A 6,064-nucleotide genomic window follows, 5' to 3' on the forward strand; every position below is an offset into this window, starting at 1 on the left:
TTTGATGCTGAGTACCTTTTTTTTTTGCTTTAACCCCCCCCCCAAATTTTGCGAGGTCTCTGAGCAATAGCCAGAAAATACTGGAAATGTAAAGAGTCACTCAATTTCTGGGGAAGAGAAGTCTATCTTTGCTTTCAGATATTGAACAGCTGTGATGTGAAACCTCTCCACATGAACTGTTACCTTCAAAAATGACTTTTGTTTTCCTTTTTTACCTTGGCATTTGAAAATATCAAATGGTGTGAGTGTTTGTCGACTTGAACAGCTTGCCATGGCAAGTTTAAGGCTTGTTATTAGTGTAGTGTAAGTACACTATACTTCTGAACTTCTGACAGTGAAAACAAATTTATTGCCAGTGCTGAGTCTAATTCCTGTTGGTTAAAATCCTGAAACCCTCCCACTAAGTATACTTGAGTGAATTGAAGTGGCTTAACAGGCAATTCATGTCACCCTGTCAGTGGTGGAGGGAGTAAGTAGTGGATAGAGTACTGATCAAGTGGCCTACCTGGCCTTTTGAATGTTCTCAGAGCTGACATCCAGGCAGGGAAGATTATTCCATCAGCTTCCTAACTTTTATATCTTGTAAATGGTGGACAGATGTGAGCAAATGTTCCCAAACTTTGGCTGGCTTTGGTGACCACCGCGTTCATAGATATTGTCTACTCAACTGGGGGGGAGAAGAGAGTCATTGATGAAGCAACTGAAGATGGTTGGGTTTAGTACGCTACCCTGAAGAACTCAAAGTAATGAAGTCAGGAGCTGAATGGCCCAAGCAGAACTTTGGTTGAGGGCACCGGGTACGTGGAAACACCACCAGCTGCAAGTCCCTCTCCAAGCCACTTATCATCCTCACTTGGAAATATATTGCTGCTCCATCAGTCTCATCAGGAACTTCCTCTGAACAGCAATATAAGAGTACTATACCACACCGACTGCAGTGGTTCAAGGTGGTTCACCACTGCCACCTTGAGCGTGACTCTGGATCAGCAACAAATGCTGGTCTAGCCAGTGATGCCTTGATTCCATGCATAAATAAATTTAAAGTAATGCATAAAGTTAACCATTCGTGAGGATAGATGAAAAATTGAATGGGTCCTGTGTAAGTTAAAGGGAAAGTGCATTTGGAGATAGGTCTTCCCTTTTGTTCTGTCATGGGATTTGGGGTGGGCAAGTGAGACTAAATGACAAAGTTTCCTGTTTTTTTTTTAAAAATAGAAGTCAAGGCAGTGAGTATTTCTTTACTTTTCCCAATGTGTCCTGATGTGGTGTGAATGCATTTGGACAATTGCTATCCCCTCATTCAAAGTGGAAGAAATTAGGAAAAAACTACCAGCAAAAGCAACAGTAAACAAAATGGAGTTAAGTTATGGCCTAAACTTGTTGAATTCAACAGCCTGGAAGGCTATAAAGGGCTGAGCCTAAAGATGAGATTGAGATTGTTTCTCAAGCTTGTGGTGATCTTCACCAAAACAATGTAGCACACCGAAGACCAGAAAGCTCAGGAGTGTAAGCAAGATGGAGATTAAAATGCTTGGCAACAGGAAGGTCAGGGTCATGCTTATGGTCTGAACAAATTTTACTGTTTTGTAGAGTACCTTTTTTTTTAATCTGTGATAATGTAGACTACTTAAATCACTGTTCATGGATTAAAAGAATCAGCAATAATTCTGTCCTTGTCCTTTTAGCAGTTTGTTCCAGACAAACTGTTATACAGGAATTGAAAGGAATTCAGCATTCCTGGGAAAAGGAGTCAAAGCTACACATATAAAACTGTTTTAACATCTGTTTGATAACTAGCTGCCTTACATCATAACAATATGATCGACCTACAGAAGAATTTAAGGAGTTAATCACAAAAAAGCTGTCTCTTCAAATAGACAGTCAATTGTCAGATGTAACAAGGAACAAATGTGATCAGGCAAGCTGCAGACTTGCAATATTGTGGAAGAAAAAAAATCTAAAGGATCATCAATACTGTCTTGAAGGACACATTGTATAAAAATTCAACTGCAGGACTTCCCGATAGCAGAATATTGAAGAATAACACTGCACAAAAATTGAACCCGGGACACATCCACAGAGAGATGCTGTTGGTTGGAATTTGTAGCTAAATTCCACCATTTAATTGGCAAAATTGGGTTGTGAGGCTTAACTTATGTAAAGGATTGTCTTTTTAGTTGGTACATGCAATAAAGTATAAATAATTGTTGCAGTATTTGATTGATTGTGATTCATTATAAGTAGCTGAATTAAAAGTAGCTTGTGGTAATTTATCCAAGCTTAAATCATGAGCAGCACATATTGTATGTACATGTAGCAGGCTATTTGGCCCCTTATGTCTGCTGTTAAGGCTGATCTAATTGTAACCTCTAATCCACATTTCTGCCTACCCATGATATTTTTCGTTCACTTAGTTACATAGATTATTGGTAAGCATGTCTCCTTTTTTTAAAAAAGAAATCCATGACACAGCTTCCACAATATTTTCAGGAAGTGAATTCTAAAGCCATGTACTTCACTGAGAATTTTTTGCCTTTGTTTTAAATGGGCAACACTTTTTTAAAAATGTTTAAATCGTTACTCTTTTTTTTATACAGATTTTCCCACTGGAGGAAACCTCCTTTCCACAACTACTCTGTTAAGGTTTCTCATGATCTTTCTTATCTTGCAATCAAGTTACCTCTCACTTTTAACTCGAGTAGACAAAAACCTAGCCTGTCTGACCTTTCCTCATAAAGTAAACTGTTCAAGTCATGTATTTGGCTTATACCCGAAATGTCGGTTCTCCTGCACCTCGGATGCTGCCTGACCTGCTGTGCTTTTCCAGCACCACCCTCTCGACTCATGCCACCTATTAGTCCTGTAAACCTTTTCTGAATTGCTTCCAATGTTTCTACATCCTTCTTTCAATAAGGTATGCTTATTTAAGCTTGTAAATTCCTTGTTGTTTATGTCTAAGCTGTAAATTATATTCATGTTCTAGAGGCCTTCTCATGGCTGAAGGTTCTAATGTAGATATCACAGAACTGTCTGTTCATGTTGGTATTGGTGCTTGTAGGAATATCTTCTGCTGTTGGCATTCCTTGAAACGTTAGATCCAGAATTGCAGATTACTAAACTGAAAATATAACTAACTGACAGTACAGTCTCGTTTCGGGTCGTAGGGCGAAATGCAGGAGTTATTTGAAGTGGGAGTTTTGAATCTGTTGGGATATTTGAGCATAACTTTAGAACTCGCAGAAAAGTATGGTGGCCAGTGACGCAAAGAACAAGGGGGAAAAGAGCCTTAGAAAATATTTTTTTAAGATAAAAGACATCTTTAATATTTCCAGACATTTTAAAGAGCGGAACGAACCAGTTTTGTGGAAGATACATTTGCTAGCTTGGAATTCGCCAGTAGTTAAAATGGCGGCAGTGAATAGTTAGTGTCGACGCTAGTTGCCAACAGTAGGCATGGCTGCGCTGGCTTCAGATCCCGCTGTGGGACAGATGCGGTATTTCCCGGCGTGCTGTTGGCAGACGCGACAGGGTGTTTTTTTTTCCCCCCTCATTTGCGCTGCGGTCGGGGGTTTTGTTTTGTAAACTTGCCGCCCGAGGCTGATGCAGAGCGGATGCTGTGAGGAGCGTGTCTCCCGGTGAGTCACTCGATCCAACCGCTCACCCGAGCCAGGGAAGCAGGCTCTAGGAGCTCGGTTGTGTGGAAGCGGGAGGGTGGCCTGGATATTTAGGCCGTGTAACTCGGCCAGGCCCCAGCCTGGGTTCTAGGGCGACCTTGTTCAAGAATAAGCCCAGAGTGCAAGCCCTCAAGCGAGGAGAATAGGGAAGAAAAGCCACTTTAAAAGTACCACTCCTGGTTTACCAACCTTAATCCAAGTTGGAGTTTGGCTTAACCCCCCTCTCTGTTGTGTGTGAAGCGGAGATGGTGTTCAGGCCTTTTTACTTTTTCTATAGGCCTGAGGTATTTCTTTTTTGAGGATCTGGTCAAAGATCTGAAGTTTTGATGTCTGAGTTTCATTTTAATCATTCTACATAGAAACACGCCTTTCTCCACACCCCCGCCCCGTTTCCCTCTCTTCTCTCCCCTCCCCTCCCCCCCCCCCAAGTGTTCATGCTCGCCTTAAATCAGACTCTACAGCTTTGTAGTCTCAACTATTTTTTTAAATGTACCTACTTCTCAGAACTATTGACGGGTCGTAGGCACTTGTGCGTTAATTACCACTTTGCCCATGCTGCGCGATGTTCCCCTTCTTTACTTTCTGAAATCTGTATATGTTTTTGAAAAAAATAAACGCCATATCTGTCCAAAGTTTCAACTTGGATCGTCCAGTTTCCCCACCTGTCTCCCATGTTAGCTGAAAAAGTTTGAGATACACGGCAGGTCGGGCAGCATCTGTGGAGGGCGGAACAAAGCTAACGTTTCATGTCATGAACTTTTCGTTAGAACTTTTAAGATTTCTGCTTTTGGTTTACTGACTCTTCAGATGTTATCTCTCTCAATCTATTGTCACTGCCTCAGTCTTTAAAATATCTGCATATCTCTAAATGTGAGAGATACTGAGGCAGCCCAAACGCCCCATCCTCCTGGATTAGAGTGGTGCTGGAAAAGCACAGCAGTTCAGGCTGCACCCGAGGAGCAGGAAAACCGACGTTTCGGGCAAAAGCCCTTCATTTTGCCTGAAACGTCGATTTTCCTGCTCCTCGGATGCTGCCTGAACTGCTGTGCTTTTCCAGCACCACTCTAATCCAGAATCTGGTTTCCAGCATCTGCAGTCATTATTTTTGCCCCATCCTCCTGTCGCAACATTGCCTCACTGTACACTTTGTTGACCAGTTGGAGATCTTTATTGACAGTTCAATGCCAGTTCACTTTAGGTCACCATCTGCCATGTTCAGTAGGAGCTTACTGCATGACCTGATGGATAGGAGGTGATTGTGTAACTTTGGTGACATGGCCAAGCCAGCTGAACTGTTTTTGTGGCCATTGATGTATGAAACTGGAGGCTGTTCTGTGTCTTCCTTTTTCAGAGATAAAATCCCATCAGTGTATGCCTAGAATTGTGCAAAACCATCTGACATCAAATGCATGTCATTATCACCCATCTCCTAACAGTGCTTGACCACTTGACACTTGCAAACTACTGCCCTATCTCCAACCTCCCTTTAAGTCCATGAATGTGTTGTCACCTCCATTTCCATCTTTTCCCAGATTTCCATATTTGAATTCCTCTGATATTAAAGGGCCTTTCCATGATCCAGAAACGGCTTCTATTAAAGTCACAGGACATCCTATGTGACTGTGACAAAGGTAAATGTTTCTCCTCATCCTTTTTGACCATTCACCATGTAGTATGCAACATTTGACATCATGTCCTCCAACACTTCTCCATAAAATATAGGAGTATAAGTTGATCATTCAGCCCATTGTGTCTGCTCCACCATTCAATGAGATCGCAGCCCTTAATTCTCAATTCCACTTTCCTGCCTTTTCCCCCATAATCCTTGATTTCTTTATTCATTAAAAATGTCTATCTCAGCCTTGAATGTACTCAATGATGCAGCCTTGACAGCCTTTTGTGGTAAAGAATTCCTCTAAGAATATTTTGATAATAGCGAGCTAAGCTTCAATCTGCAATTTGAGAGGGAGAGGGTACAATCGGAAGTGACAATATTTCTGTTGAATAAAGGGAACTATGGGAGCTATGAGGGAGGAGTGGCCAAAGTTCAATGATGCAATACCTTAGCAGGGATGACAGTGGGTGCAATACCTTAGCAGGGATGACAGTGGAGGAACAATGGCAGATATTTCTGTGTATAATGCAGAAGTTGCAGGATCAGTTCATTCCAAAAAGGAAGAAAGATCCTCGGAGGAGGCATGGGTGGCCGTGTCTGACGAGGGAAGTTAAGAAACATATAAAGTTAAAAGAGAAAAAGTATAACACAGCAAAGATAAGTGGGAAAACGGAGTACTGGGAAGCTTTTAAAGAACAGAGGATTACTAAGAAGGAAATACGCAGAGGAAAAATGAGGTACGAAGGTAAACTGGCCAATAATATAAAGGAGGATA

The 6,064-nt window shown here is 41.6% G+C and overlaps 1 protein-coding gene across 4 annotated transcripts in view; it reads left to right on the plus strand.

The window, feature by feature from the left end:
- Nucleotides 1-3,394: 3,394 nt before the first annotated feature.
- LOC122543369 (zinc finger protein 148-like) overlaps nucleotides 3,395-6,064 on the plus strand; it is a 73,930-nt gene continuing 71,260 nt past the window's right edge. For 2 of the 4 annotated variants that reach the window (XM_043682012.1, XM_043682015.1), the window contains exon 1: nucleotides 3,396-3,635. The gene's annotated coding sequence lies outside the window, so the exon portion shown is untranslated. Of the gene's footprint in view, nucleotides 3,636-5,206; nucleotides 5,306-6,064 lie in introns of all 4 variants that reach the window. The other 2 variants (XM_043682013.1, XM_043682014.1) reach the window with 2 other exon arrangements.

Source organism: Chiloscyllium plagiosum, chromosome 43, assembly GCF_004010195.1.
Source record: "Chiloscyllium plagiosum isolate BGI_BamShark_2017 chromosome 43, ASM401019v2, whole genome shotgun sequence".
Lineage (NCBI taxonomy): Eukaryota > Metazoa > Chordata > Chondrichthyes > Orectolobiformes > Hemiscylliidae > Chiloscyllium > Chiloscyllium plagiosum.